Source organism: Sarcophilus harrisii, chromosome 4, assembly GCF_902635505.1.
Source record: "Sarcophilus harrisii chromosome 4, mSarHar1.11, whole genome shotgun sequence".
In the NCBI taxonomy this organism is placed as follows: domain Eukaryota; kingdom Metazoa; phylum Chordata; class Mammalia; order Dasyuromorphia; family Dasyuridae; genus Sarcophilus; species Sarcophilus harrisii.
This window is the reverse complement of record NC_045429.1, coordinates 458,568,258-458,584,859: the sequence shown is the minus strand read 5'-3', so window position 1 is coordinate 458,584,859 and position 16,602 is coordinate 458,568,258.

The following is a 16,602-nucleotide window of genomic DNA, read 5'->3' as shown; positions in this document are numbered from 1 at the left end:
TCATCCTGGGGCATGGCAAGGAGCCAGTGTTTTCTACCCTGATGCAGAAATACAAGATCCAGACAAAATTAATTCAAAATAACTTATAGGGGCGCTGACAATGAGGAGTATGTGTGGTCATAAGAGGCCTACTGGAGGAGGTGGTCTTCAACTTGAGCCTTGAATAGAATTTGGGGTTGCAAGAGACAGAGGAGAGGAGAAAGAGCATTTCAAGTTCAGGGGACAAGACAGAATGGTTAATTAAATGAGAATGTTGTAAAGGAAAAACAACGCGTCAGCTACTTTGGCCCCAACTTAGAATGCGTGAGGAAAAGTACTCAATTTGGAAAGAAACCAAGGAGTTTGAATTTAATCCTAGCAGCAGGGGGGAGGCATGAGTGTGGGAAGTGGATTGGAGAAGAGAAAGATTAGATGAAAGAAGAGCACTTAGCAAGCTGTAGCTGTAGTGAAGAGAATGAGGTAGTGATGGTGATAACGTGATTGGGGAGAAGGGAACTGAAGTCAAAGATGGGATGGGATGGGATGGAATCATGGAAATTTAGTAAAGCTTTGAATTGGATTTCTTAGCTATAAACTTCAAACCATTAATAAGTTCATTAATGTGGGTATACATTTGCTATTGGTGCAATTTCTGCGACCTCCTTGAAGTTCTCCCCAGAGATTCTAACGAATGGGGTAGATTCTGTTGGTTGATCCCAACCTGTGTACTTTGGACCTTTGGGGAGCCAGTACTGTACGGTATTTGGGCAAATTTCCCTGTCCACATTCTGACTTCCATACTCCTTGTTCAACCAAAATTATCCTCTCCAAATTTACCAATAATCTTTTAATTGAAAATTTTAATAAATCCTTCTCAGTCTTAATCCTTCTTGACCTCTCTGTAGACCTTGACACTGTCAATCACCCTCTCTTTTCAGATAATTTCTCCTTTTTGAGCATTTGTAACTTTAATCTCTATTGGTTTGGAATTGGAGCTCCTTGTAAGTAGAGATTGTTTCATTCTTAATATTTGAATCCCAGTGCCAGGTACTCAGTGATACTTGTTGATTGGTTAATTGGTTCTGAAGCCTATCCATAAATTTTCAATCTCCTTTGCTGTTTCTTCATCTGTGGCACACCCACCAACTGTAAGTATTCACCAAGGTTCTAATCTGGGAGTTCATTTCTTTTCTTTCTACTATGGCTCAATGACTTCATCAACTCCTATGGGTTCAATGGCCATTTCTATGGTGATATTCCAAGGTCTATACATCCAAGTTGAGGCTCTCTCCAGGCCTCCAATCTCATATTACATCTAATGGACATCTTGAAATTGAAATCTTATAAGCATCACAACCTGTACACATTTAAAATGAACTCATTATCTTTTCCCCTAAACAATCATCCTTTTCTGAACTCCCCTATTAATGTCAAACATTTCTCTACTCTGTAAGATTAGTAATTTTGACATCATCCTTGATTCCTAATTCTCATTCTCTGTCCCTAGTAGACCAGTGGCCAGAAATGACTCTTTCTACTTCCCCAATCTCTCTCACACTAAACTCTTCCTTTAAGGAAGTCACCATTCAGGGTTCATAGCTTCTCACCTGGAATATCTCAATAACTTCTAATTGATCTCTCTGACTCATATCTCTTCTTGCTCTCTACGGAAAAGCAAAATGATTTCCTGACATATGTCTGATCTTGTCACCTTCTCACAGTGACCTCCAGTGGCTTCTGCTTACCCAAGATCAAGTGGAAGTGGCTTTAAACCCTTTTGGGGACTCTAGGATCCAAATGAATTATTGTTCCTCTTACATGACACACCATATCTCAAATCCATGTCTTTTCCTGAACTGTCCCTCATCCCCAGAATGCTCTGTCCCCTCCTCTTTGTCTTTTAGAATCTCTGACTTCCTTTACAATTCAGCTCTTATTTTAAGAATTGTGAATTTTTTGGCTATTAAAAATCTTTATCTCTGCATTTAAAAGAACATTAATTTGTGGAGTTTTAGGGTGTTTGCTTTTTTTTAATACTTTAGTTATAATGCTGCCAATCCAGATTGTGTACTAGAAGCTTATTGATTATTTTTTTTAATCTATTTTTGGTTAAAGCTTGTTAATTTGTCAAGGCTACCATCTGCCTCTTTGGTTTACTTCTAATAAAAAATTGTTTGTTCTTTTTAAGCTGTCATCTTGCCAGCTACTGTAGTCATTTTGAATAAAACATTAGTTTCAAGAAAAAATAATTTAGGTCATCAGCCAGATTCTACATAAAGCCTTTTCTTGTGGCTACATCTGATAATACCTTTCACTCAATGATAAACTCATACCTAATTTTTATGTGTATTATTTTGTCTCTCCCAGTTAGACTATAGACTTCTTGAAGGCAAGGAATGTTATCTTTTAAAAAATTTTATTTTATGCTCAACTTAATAAATAAGCATTTTTATTACAATAGAATTTCTATAACAATAGAATAGGAAAAAGGATGCTTGTAAATGAAACTACAAATCTATTATGAACAGCTTGCTATTCCTTTTTAAATATATAATAAAGTTATCATAACTTTGTTCCCCTCCTATTTTTCTTTTCCTCTCTTCCTGGGCCCCCAGAGATGGCTATCATTATTTGGTAAAAAGAAAAAATGTTTGGGAAACCTGGAAAGCCGTCTGGCATGAATTGGGTATAGATTAATTTCTTATGTCATTTTCTAAGATAAGGTCAAAATGTATTCAAGATTGATACATACAAGCATATAATATGCTTTAATATATATTAATTCACATAAATAATCAACATTCATACATATTACAAAGAAAACATCATCTACAATAGCTCTAGGTAGTATAAAATATCTGGGAACACACCTGTCAAAATATATCCGGAAAATATATGAACAAAACTATTAAAACAATTTTATACAAAGAAAATTAGATTTAAATAATTGGAGAAATATTAAATGTTCATGTATAGACTGTTTTCATTTTTGTATCTTCCTCCCCAGTACCTACTGCACATAGGAATAATTTCTAGCACATGGGAACTACTTAATCAATATATTGTGAATCAATTGAATTGGATGTAAAAAGAAGCAGATAGGTGGTGAAGTACATAGAATGTTAAGACTTAGTCTTAGCTAATACCTAGATCAAATCTCATCTCAAATACCAGCTGTGTTGCCTTGGATAAGTCACTTGATCTCTACCAGTCTTAGTTTCCTCATCTGAATAATGGGGATAATAACAGCATCTATCTCAAAAGGTTGTTTTGAGGATCAAATGAAATATTATCAAAATGCATTGCCTAGTATAGCAAGTGCTTCATAAGTTCTTCCTTCTCTCTCTCCCCCCTTTCTTCCTTCCCTTTTCCCTCCTTCCTTTCTTCCTTCTTTCCTTCCTTCCTTCCCTTTTTCCTTCCTTCCTTCCTTCCTTCCCTCCCTTCTTCTTTTCTTCCTTCCCTCCTTCCTTCCCTCCCTTCCTCTCTCTCTCCTTTCTTCCTTCTTTCCTCCTTTATTTCTTCCTCCTTTACTTCTTCCATTCCTCCCTTCTTCCCTCCTTTCCTTCTTTCCTTCCTTCCCTCCTTCCTTCCTTCCTTCCTTCCTTCCTTCCTTCCTTCCTTCCTTCCTTCCTTCCTTCCTTCCTCCCTCCTTCCTTCTCTCTCTCTCCTTCCTTCTTTCCTCCTTTACTTTATTTCTTCCTCCTTCACTTTTTCCATTCCTCCCTTCTTCCCTTCCCTTCCCTTCTTCCTTTTTTCCTTCTTCCCTTCCCTTTCCTTCCCTTCCCTTCCCTTCCCTTCCCTTCCCTTCCCTTCCCTTCCCTTCCCTCTCCTTTTCTTTAGTTTGTAGTTTCTCACAATGGAATATACATTCCCTGAAGCAATCGGGTATTTCTTTTTCTTTTCTTTTTTTTCACTTTATCTCCCCAGAATTAGCGCAGTGTCTTGCCCACAGTGGATGCTGAGCAATTGCTTGTAGATGAATGCATCAAAATAATTCTTTTTAACCGAGCTGGTTTGGATTCCATAAAGGAATTACCAGGGGTTTTCTCTTGTGTCTCCATGTAACTGGAAAACTTATTTTCCAGTAAACTTTATCATCTTTCCAACTATCTTAATACAGCTCCCAAGAAGGCATTGGGTTTGCTGACGGGAAGGAGTCCTTGGACTCAATTCTTTCCCTCTTGGTCCTAGTTTCCTTTAAAGCAGGACCATCTTTTTCCGGGAGCGCAAGCCTCTTTGGGGGCTTGGAGGGGATTGCTTAGCCTTGGCTGCATGTGCATATCCACTTGACGTGCCAGACGTGATGCCTGGTATGACTGTTTGCTTAGCGATGCCTGGTGCGGTTTTGCTCCTTCTCCCCCGGGGATTTGTTTCATGATTTCCAGCCTTTGTAGTGACATGCCATCGGGCTGAGCTGGCTCACCCAGGCCAGGCACAAACTCCCCCGGGCTTGGGAGGGCATTGGGTCTGCTGATAAATCCTCTTGCAATAAAAACTTCCACTGTTCTTCTTTATACATCTGTAGGGATCCTCCTCAAACCACAAAGAATCCCGATGTTTCCACAGACAAATTGTGTTTTTGATTTTAGAAAATCTGCTAAAAGTTTTTTGACCATTCCATCTTTGGTTCTGGAGAGGGACTGCTGGCTGGGCATTTGACACAAAAGGGGTTCCTTCCTATATTAAAATGAACAAAAATACTGTGACTGCCACTAATGATGATGATAGTGTCCACTGACATAGTGCTGTAAGGCTTGCAAAGCACTTTATTCAGGTATCAGATTTCATCACAACATTATGAGGTAGATGCTATTATTTTTTCCATTTTACAGATGAGGAAACCAAGGCAAGCAATTAAATGACTTGCCCAGAGTCCTACAGCTAGTAAGAGGCTGAGGTAGGATTCCTATATCTGCTCCCATATCCTCACGCACAGGGATGTGCTCCATAATTATTAAGAGAACTAGATGGAGAAAGACCCAGTGAGAAGTATTGTCAATTGATTCTCTGGTTATGACCTTAGCTTATTACAGGACTAAATCTGTCTCAGTTTTGCAGTCTGCTGAGTTTTCAATGGAGAAAACTTGGTGGGTTACAAATCCTTTCAAGTTCGAGGGGAGTACTCTGAATAGAATACTTTTTCTCCTGTATTTTCTTCTTTAAATAGCAATTTGAAAAGAAAAGAAGTTGACTTTGAAGTACAGAGGCTGTTAGATGCTTCCAAAGGTTAATGCAAGAATTTGAAAGTAAAAGTCTCTTGGAACACAGAAGAAAAAGATTGGAAAGACTCTAAAAGAGAAAGATCCTCCCCTTGCCCTTCCCCTAATGCTACCTAACTCTGCAGTGAGGAGTTCTATAGAAGTGACTGGGAAAGTGGCCAGTGGCCTTCAACTGTGAAAGTGGGTATAGCCCTATTCTTTAATGAAGAATAAGCATCATGAGGGCAGGAACTGAGACTTTTTTACTCTGCATTTTCTTATTGGCGCCTAACCAGTTTCCTGTGATGACTGAGTTAGTCTATCAGGTTAAGTATCTGGCCTAGATGATAGACACAGCCCCCTAGACTGCCAGAGGGAAACTGCCTCAGTTTCTTCGTGGCCCTCAGTGGTTTCTTGCTTCCAATATTTATCTGTTTGATATCTGTGTTCTCCTAATGATGATCTATGGCTACTGGCCATGGGACGCAATGCCCTTCAAAATATCAAAATTATAAGTGCTTCTGGCTCTAGACCTTAATTTTCTGGGCAGTTAGGTAGCCCATTGGATAGAACTGTGGGCCTGGAATTAGGAAGACTCCTCTTTATGAGTTCAAATTTGATCTAAGACAATTATTAGCCATATGACCCTGGGCAAACCATTTAATTCTATTTGCCTCAGTTTCCTCATCTGTAAATTAGCTGGAGAAGGAAATGGCAAACTTATTCAGTAATATTCAGCAAACTTTGACAATAAAACCCCAAAACAAAGTCACAAAGAGTCTGATTCTATTGAATAACAACAACAATAACAATCCTGAGTACTTAGGGTATAGAAGATATTTAATAAATTTGAGGGATTGGGAAGCATATGAATTGTTTGGTACTCTAGAGGAGTTAAATAATCCAAGTCCATAATGAGTAACTTGTAAAACAAGTTTCTTTGGGGGCATAGCTTCATGTGACAGAGTGATCTCAAGAAGTCAGACATATCTCCCTCAACACATTCTTTGGCACCTTGGTGATGGAGGACTCGACTAGACAGTCCATAGCACAGGCTATGGGCCAGCACAAGGAGACCTTCATTCTTAGGTTTCTTAGAGAAGGCTCTGGTTTTCCTTTTCTGTTTTATAGATCTTGAAGTAACTGAGCCTTATTCCCTGCAAAGACAGGGTGTGACCCACAGATTTTATTACGGGCTGGTTACTGAACCAATCTGGGATGGGTGGATACAAGAAACACAACCTAGGAGGGGAATGGTTTTCTCATGAATGTTTTCAGCCGATGCATTTCCCTGGACACCTCCAGGTGTCAGAATGAAACAGAATTCACCTCTCTGTCTTATTCCTACAGTATAATTGCTACCATATTTCAGTACTTGTAAGCTGAGCCATGGAGCTATCACAGGGGAATCTTAATGAAATGCAAATTAAGGGGGAGGGATTGAAAACAGTCTTTGAGGGATGTAGACTGGTCTTTCAATACACAAAGACTTCAGTGATGACATACTCCCACCGATCATGCAGTTCACAACCCTTGCCCTTCCTGAGCAACTGTCTCATCAATAACCTCCTACCATAAGTTGGCCATAAAGAGTCCATCCTTTTGAATCCGCCAGAAACTAGACCTTGAAAGGGTTAAGCTTAATAGGCTGGAAACTTTCCCTTGGACCATGATGTCCTGATTGATGAGAGCACCGATGGCATCTGGTTGGACCCAGACCCAATCACTGTCCTGTCTTCTTAATACCTTTTCTCCCTCTCCACCCCCAGTCCCTTACCACTTTCTACTTCTGAAAATAGTCATTAAACTAATACAACCACTGATGCACTGATGCACTGCCCTAGGTTTCCAGTCAGCAACCCCGTGATTTCCCAGACCCAAATTCCCTTCCTTGGCTACCATCCACTTATATGTATTATCTGTTCCTGTTAGAATATAAGCTTCCTATAGGCAAGAATGGTCTCTTTTGTGTTCATATCCCCAGAACTTAGCCCAATGCCTTGCATATTGTAAGTGATTAATATAATCATATCCATTCATTTATTTTCTTCCTCCTCTTCTCTTTCTTTCAGGAGGACATGTTGGCACAAATAGGCAGTCCATCTCTCCTTTCCCACCACATAGCCAACTAATTTTATTTTGTAGCAAAGATTTCCTAGAGGACATTCTTCATACTTCTTCATAGTTGAGCAGGCTGCAATCCATAATAAATGCCTGTGTACATTGTGAACTAATGGACATTTATTTAAGATTATTTAGCAAATACAACTTTCTATGATTGGCACCTTATCTTCAACCCTCCCTTACATACTCAGTGGTCCAAGAATCTTGGGCTCCTTGCTATTCCCTGAACAATATTCTTTATCTCCCAACTCCGGGAATTTTCTCTGACTGTTCCTCAAGTTTGGAATGATCTTCCCCCTCATCTCACCCCCCCCCAGCTTCCTTCGAGTCCTAGCTTAAATCCCTCCTTCTTTAGAAAGCTTTGTCCAGTCCTCTTTAATTCTAGTACTCTCTCCCTGTGGGGCATTACCAATTTATCCTTTACGCAGCTTGTTTGTACACAGTTTTGGGGAATGATGTTTTTCTCTCTTTTTTTTTATTTAATAGCCTTTTATTTACCGGATATATGCATGGGTAACTTTACAGCATTAACAATTGCCAAACCTCTTGTTCCAATTTTTTACCTCTTACCCCCCCCACCCCCTCCCCTAGATGGCAGGATGATCAGTAGATATTAAATATATTAAAATATAAATTAGATACACAATAAGTATACATGACCAAAACGTTATTTTGCTGTACAAAAAGAATCAGACTCTGAAATATTGTACAATTAGCTTGTGAAGGAAATCAAAAATGCAGGTGGGCATAAATATAGGGATTGGGAATTCAATGTAATGGTTTTTAGTCATCTCCCAGAGTTCTTTTTCTGGGCATAGCTGGTTCAGTTCATTACTGCTCCATTGGAAATGATTTAGTTGATCTCGTTGCTGAGGATGGCCAGGTCCATCAGAACTGGTCATCATATAGTATTGTTGTTGAAGTATATAATGATCTCCTGGTCCTGCTCATTTCACTCAGCAGAATGATGTTTTTCTCAATAGAACTCCTTGAAAGCAAGGGATAACTTTGGCCTTTCCTTGTATCTCTGCATTTAGCATAGTGTTTGGCATACAGTAGGCACTTAATAAATGTTTATTGACTGATTTACACACTCAAAGCCATGCATCACCAGACCATTAGTGTTAACTATTTTTGTTATTGTTACCCAATCATCTAAAGAGCTGAAACTCTGAATAGATGCACTGGAATCAGACAACTGAGCACTTAAGGCTAATTACCTATTGGACAATATTAGCATATGCTTGGAAAATGGTCCTCACTATTCTGTGTTGGCTCAATCTTTTGGTGTATAAAATAATTGTAGGAGGGATTAGGGGGTGGAGTAAGACAAGCCAGAGTCACTTTGGAAGGGAATAAGGAAAAGGGAGGTCGGTAGGTGGAGAGCTTGTGGTGGTTTCATCCATTTCCTTTACTTCTCCCCCTAAAGACCAAGGACTTTTGCTGTTCCTGACTCTGGCTGATCCTGGAATCAAGAGGGAGCTAACCCAGACATCACGCAATCACAAACCTAACCCAATGATCATTTATATGTTAGGGAAATTTTGTTTTATTTCATAAATTAAAAATACAATAAATTATTTTTTTAAAGGATGAGATGGTTATTGGAGTAGCATCATAAAACAAGGGTACCCTCAAGGGAAATTAATAAAGATATGATGAAGGATGGCTAGAGAGAACATCCTCTAATATTCCTTCCTTCCATTAGCTTCAATTATTCATTATTTCACTTTAAAATGGGGCTAGAGGCTTAACCACAAGAGAATTTTTGGAAATTTTATCCATCTTCAAATTGTTCTTAGGACAAAAATTTTGTCTAGTTGGTTTTTTCCTTTAAATCCTTAAAAGTTTTCAAGAGTTTAAAAATTAATATTAAATATATCTTTGAAGACTTTGAGTATAAGTACAGGATGCAGGTCACACACAAAAGTCATAATCTGATGCCTCAATGCTTTCTTGAAGCCTGTGTCAATGGGGAGAGATGTTTACTAGAGTACCCAATGGAGACTCCAAGATCCCAAAGTTTGGCACTTAATTTCATTATGTTTAATATTTTTGTCAATTTCCTGGATGAGATCATGGATGATATGGATCAAATCATCAGATGACGCAAGCTGCGGTGGCTGTAGGAAACACATTGGGTGAGGAACAGTAAGGAAATCCTGAATTAAAATCCTGCCTCTGCCACTTACTGGGTGACCCTGAGAAAGTCACAAGTTCTTTTCCTCTTATAGCAATTTGTGTTTGATTCACAGTTGAAAATAAGAATAGAAATATTGTCTCCAGTGAAGTGGACAGTGTTGGTAATAGGGTCAGAAAGGCTTGGTAAGGCCTTCCTTTTACATCACTGGACTTTTAAACATCAGTCAGATATTTCACTTCTTAGTTGCAGAGTATTCTGTGATTTGCATTAGTAGAGGGAGCTCCCTTTTTGGAAATTCCCTTGCTTTCCCTTCCATTGAAAGATCAATTAACAAGATCATAAATTTTCAACCCAACAGCATCCTGAAAACCACCTTGTTAAGTCTCTAATTCAGCTAGAGAAAGAAAAGGGAGCAGAAGTTGATCTTTAGGAAAAAGAAGGTACTGGAAGAAGTGATAAACCAGTGTGTTTCTCTGAGCTCAGGTTTAAGCTCCAGTATTCAGCCCTCTTTCCAAAAGATTTAACTGCTTTTTAAGAAAGGTGATGGTCAGGAGCATGAAGGTACTCTGAATTTAAGGGTTTTGTCTTAAAGGTATATTATTCATGTCACAGAGAGTTGTTTATGTGCCTTGTATAGAAAAACCAGCCTAAAGAGTAAAGTACAAATCAGTGAAATAGCATCTATCCTCATTTGCATCTTTACAAACAAGAGTTTGTCATGAGCAAAAGTGGAAAATTACTTCCTGGTAATGATGAAAAGACAAAGGCAGGGTCTATGTTAAAGATCATTAACCTGTGGCTTGGGGAAGTTGTCTCAAATGGCCTTGGGTTTTCTCTCCTTAGATATCCACAATGTATTGGAGCACAACTCTGACTGTGGCTGCTGGGCAATTCTTAGTAAGGACTTTTGACTTGGATTGGATGAACTGTGCCAATTGGGTGAATACCAGAAGAATGTCCGCTGGGGACTTCATCTTCACAGCTTGACCATATCTAGGTTGGCTCTGTGATGGAAACTAAGAGTAGGTCTTTTGTAGTTGTGTTCTATCCCAAGTTTTGTGTTCTTGCTAAACAGGGATATTTGGAGGTCTCATGATGCCTGAGTGTTGTGATAGGGAGCCACCTGCCAGTGGCTGTTGGAGGTCTAACTCAGACCTGTAGAATGTATCTCTTTATGTGAGAGGATGATGATGATACAAGGAGACTGAGAGGCAGTTGCGTTGTCTGACCCCTCTCCTCTTCCCTCTGCCTCCGATTTATTTCATTCCCAGTCCACAAGCAAAATCTTTTGCTTTGCAACTCCTTCAGATGTTATGATTCACAGCTGTGGAGACTCTTGGAGAATTGGCCTGTCCCTTCACCTAGGCATGGTCTTTAACACCTGACAAACCATATAAATGCTGGTTTATCACTTTTTCAGTTTCTTCTTTTTCCTAAACATCAGCACTTCTGCTACCCTTTCTTCCTCTAGCTGAATTACAGAATTAACAAGGTGGTTTTCAGGATGCTGTTAGGTTGACATCTTGTTTATTGAACTTTCAATAGAAGGGAAAGCAAATGATTTCAACACCTACATCAATCAAGAAAATAAGACAAACATGATTCAGAAGGTCCCAGTAAGTCAAGTCCAAAACTTTTCCATTTTAATTTTCTTCATTATGGGAAGAGGGATAATTGTTCATTTGCATCTATCCCTTATTTTCTGTTACCTGCTAGTCTTCTTTCTGGAGAAGCACACCCAAGAGATGTAGATAAATATCACAGACTTCAAAGATCTCAAGAAAGAAGTCTATGTGAAGACCAAGAATTCTGTTCTTCTTCCACATTTTATTTATTTTTCATGACCATAAATGTTATCTAAAGCATCAGAAGGTTCAATGAGAATGTTTTAATTTTCTCTTTGTTGGATGATAATAAAGTTGGAACATTGTTTTGAGGGTCATGGCCTTCTACCCTTTGGACCACTCCATCATTCTTATCCTGGAGCACAGGAAGCTGAAGCCTATCTCCCTAAAAGTGCTATGAAAACTCAAAGGTTGCCTCAAAGACTCTGGGAAACTGAATTCTAGAGACAGATCACTGAAGCAAGACTCTTCTATGAGGAAATAAGCTTGCTGAATCATGATATAGTTTTCTAAGGTTCTTCCATCCATTATCATTTTAGATCATTGAATAATATCTATGAAATAAATTTTTATTAAGTACCTACTGTATACTAAATATCAAAGCAATAGAAAATCATGTAAAATATGATGACCAATGTCAATGTCTGTCTATAAGAACTTCCATTCTCTAAGGGCTGGTTCCTACAGGGAAATTTAATTTTACCTACGGAACCAAGAGGAAGGCATTCTTGTATCATCTTCTGTATTACTTAACATGACCTTGGGATACTTTGCACTAATAGATGTCTAAAGAGACACAAATAGATGGGCACTGTGTTAGATGATGGCAAATAAAATGGATACCATGATGCCAGTGTCTTGTCAATGATTTACCTTCTCATTCCCACAACAAGAACAACAAAGCTCCCTTGTGACTTTTCTCTCTTTCATTAACTTTTTTCTTACAAATTGACAGGATTTCACCCTAAAACAGGGTCTGACACATAGTGAATGTTTAATAAATGCTTGGTTATTTATTGAAATTGTGCATGCATATGTGTCTGTATTAACAGAGAGTATGACTTACTGCTTATAGTTCCTCTAGCACCTAGGTCTCAATGAATATTTAATAAAATTTCAGAGAAATGGAAATTTTAGCACCACAAATTCTAAAATCAATGTCTTTTTCTCAGTCCACATTCATCTTGATTTGATTGTTGCTTCTGATGCTCTAGACCATACTTTTTCCCTGTGAACCAACCTCTACTCTTTAGCTTCTATGACATTGCTCTTCTTTGGCTCTCTCCCTAAGTATCTGACTATTCTTCCTCAATTTTTATTACTGGATCATCTTCTGACTATTCTGACCATTAAGTATTGATATACATCAAGGCTCTGCCCTGCATCTTTTTCTACCTCCCCACTCTATTTGGTGATATCATTTTGATGGGGCTACTTTTTTCACCTTCTTTTTCATTACAGAAAATATGAATGATGGTCCTAGAGTTTATCTTATTCTAGAACAAAATAAGACTCAAAAGAGTCAGTGAAGCATAACAAAAGCCATTATTTTTTGTTCTTTTTAAACTGAGAGAAGATGAGTTTTGTTACCTACTGTGGATTTAATTACCACATATACATAGCCAAGTCTCAAATATATAAATCCAACTCAAATATATGTCTGGAATTCTTGACAACTTCTAAAAATTTCTAATTGGGTGTTCAATGAAAAGCTTAATCCCCATATATCTTAATCATAATTTATTGTATTCCCTTTAAAAACACTATCATTCCTCTAAAACTCCCTATTTCTGCTAAGGACACTAATGTGCTTAAGTCAACCAGATTTCTAACACTAGAACCCTTCTTGGATCCTCATTCTCTATAATGTCTCAATATTCTAACCTTCCCCATATTCTAATTAGTTGCTAAGTTTTATGGATTTTATCTTTATCACATATCTCACCTATGTTACCTTCTCTCCACTCAAATAGCCTCTATTACATTTCAGGCTCACTTTATTATTTACCTAGACTATTATATTAGCCTCCTAATTGGTCTCCTTATTTTTGATTTCTCCTTTCTCCAAAACATCCTTCATACAACTTCCAAAACTGACCTTCCTCGAAAAGTAAACCAGAAATTAGGCAACTATGCCATGCAGAGATATAGTACCTGGCTTAGATCCAGGAAGAAGTGAATTCAAATCTGGTCTCAGATACCTACTAGTTAGGTGACCCTGGGCAAGTCATTTAATCTTATTTATCTCAGCTTAGTCATTTGTAAAATGAAGTGGAGAAGAAAATGGCAAATCACTCTTTGCCATGAAAACATAAAATAGGGTCACAAAGCATTTTTTAAATTAAAAAATATTAGGTCATGCAATGGGAAAAGACTAGAAGCTGAAGATGGAAAGCACATAAGAACCCCTTTGACTATGTTCCAAAAGTTTTGATATGACTATCATTGTTGTCATTTCATTTGATGAACTTATTTATGACATATATTTTGCCATATGAATTCTTTGGGATTAAAGAACTTAGTCTATTGAATCTTTTGGAATGCCTTTTTTGATTATAATTTTTATTATATGTGGATGATATATGGATGTGTATGATATTTATATTTTTATGTATTTATTCAAGATATTTTTGTGTCCTCCTTTCTGTAAAGTTTTTACAAGATTTTTAAAGTTTTAAAGTTTACATTTTTTGAAGATTTTAAGTTTTTAATGGTGTCACTTATGCCTAAAGAATATATATATATATATATATATATATATATATATATAAAATTCTTTTAATTTACATTCAACAATCACTAAACTTCTATATCTAATCTTTCCAAAATTCACTTCAAGTTCTGTATTTCTTACTTATCTTTTTGTTATATTTATTCAGGAGTGAAAGAAGATTACTAATATTTCCAAATAGTAAATTTTTTCTCCCACACATTTTTCTCTCTCACATCTTTAAATACTTAGCTATTATAGGAAGCAAAGACAGTGAGGTCTACTTAGTGTGGTTTGCAGGGGTAAAGGCTCTGGTTCCTAGGGCCTGCCAATGACGGAGGAGTGTGAATACCTGGAGGTAAATCTGGAGAAGTTTGTGGATAATGCACCTTCCAGCCCAGGGTCAGGTGAAGCTCAACCAAGAGTGACCAGCTTACAGAATATCAATGAGTATTAATAATGGCTTCATGATACTAATTAGCAACTAGAGAAAGTTATTGGAATGCATAGATCAGGGCTGTAATCCTCAGTTGTACAACAAAGAGGGCTTAGAAAAACGACAACTTAAATAAGAAATGACTGAAGAAATTTGCAACAAAAATGTTGATTCAAGATTTTTCTAAAGTTTTCCCAAGGCTAAGTATTAAGGAATCCAAAATGAAGATCAACTTTCCATCTTAAATAGCTTGTTTCATTGTGTCTAAAGATGTCCACTTATAAAACTCTTTGAATTGTTACACCTATTTGAAGTTTTTGTCTGAGGGAGATAGTGCTCAAGATGAAAGTGTTCTTACAATATAAATGTGGAACAATTATTTAAAGCACATTATATTTTCTCTCAAGGTGTCTCTTTCAAAAAACCGTTAGTGGACATTGACATTTTCTTTTCATTTTTTTAGAACATATGTCCAGCTATCATTTGTGTTTCAAAGAATGTTATTTCCTAGGACAAAAAAAGGATGTCTTTATTTTATTGTCAAGCACCAGAATATTGATAGTTGTGAATCTCTTCTATGTGAATTGATGATATTAGATGGGAAAGTTGTACATGAAAACTGACTATAGGAATAACTTCCATGGTCAGTCTGCTTTTTAAAAAATAGTTAAACATGATTGATCACATGGAAGACTTAAAAAATTGACCTGATAACTATATTGTTCTTTGGATATTTTCTATCCCACTTTTTCCTCATGAAAAAACTTTGTTTTCATTTGCTTAGAGAAGGCTAATATCATCAACAGTATTTGTATTTGTTTTCTTTGGCTGTGATGATTAACTTATGTCTTTTAAAAATAATTATATTTATATTTAACACGTAAAATTTTGTGAATAGAAATGCTGAGATGCTATGTCACTTAAGTACATAGATGTTAATAACTGCTAATTAATTGTTGATGTTATTTCTTTAATATTTATACCTTTAAGCACAATGTTGTTTCCCTACTCTTTGGTTCTTTCTTTCTTCTTCTCTTCCTCTCTTCCTCCCTTCCTCCCTTCTTCTCTTTCTTTTTCTTTCTTTCTTTTTTTCTTTCTTTCTTTCTTTCTTTCTTTCTTTCTTTCTTTCTTTCTTTCTTTCTTTCTTTCTTTCTTTCTTTCTTTCTTTCTTTCTTTCTTTCTCTCTCTCTCTTTCTTCTTCTCTTCCTCCCTCCACCCCTCCCTTTCTCTTTCTTTCTTTCTCAAATCTTTTTTTAATGAGATCATGATTCATTCTCTCTCTCTCTCTCTCTCTCTCTCTCTCTCTCTCTCTCTCTCTCTCTCTCTCTCTGTCTCTCTCTCTCTCTGTGTCTCTCTCTCTCCTTTTTTTTCAATGAGATCATGATTGCTCCCCCTGCTTTTTTTTTAGTTTAAATGAAACATAATATATCCTGTTTCAGTCCATCATCTTAACCCTGTATGAACCCTGTATGAATATTTACGTATCAAGCTCGTTTCTTGTAAACAATGTATTTCTGGGTTCTGCTTTGTGATCCATTCTGCTCCTGTCATCCATTATATTGGTGAGGTTATCCTGTTCACATTCATGGTTATGATCGCTAATTGTATATTTACCTCCATAACATAATTTATATTATTTCCTTGCTTTACCTCACCCTTCCCTTTCATAAAGAAAGTAGAGAATGAAAAGGAATGTTATCGACAATAATTACCTTTAATCAAAGACATCTGCTCTCATTCCCTTGCCCTGCTCTTCAACTACCCACATGAGTGCCATAATGGGTTATTACAATTTATTTCTTTTCTTTTAATTCCTACTTTACTATTTTATCTCAGAAGATGAAATTTGTTTTCCTTGGATCTATATATTCTCTAACTCTATCTTTGAAACATACCACTTCTCTCTCCCTGTTTCTCTTTTTCTGTTGATTTTTAATGTATTTCTATATTAAACTCTGTGTGTGACCCTCTTTTATTTAATTCAGAGGAATCAGTGAATTTCATGAGAAAACTCCCTTCAACCTCTTCCTTCCTTTTTGTATAATCTTCTTGTCACAGTCCTAATTGTGAAAAAAATTCCTTCCTCTTCCTCATTTTCTTTCCTTGTATAATTCCTTTCCTTCCTCACTTCTTAACCATAAAAACAGAACAAAAATTTCCCCAGGTTCTGTATTTATCCTTGTAATCTATCATCCTTGAAAAGAGTGAATTTCTAAAGGAACACTTGTCTTTTCTTCTCTTATTAGAAAGCAAAAAAGTCACCACCATTTAGTCTCTTCTAATTTCTCACTTGTAATTTGGTTTCTCTTAACTCATATTTTCTTCTCAGAAATAAAAAAAAATTCTGTCTTTTCCTTATTAATGTTATTCTTTTACATTTTACATAT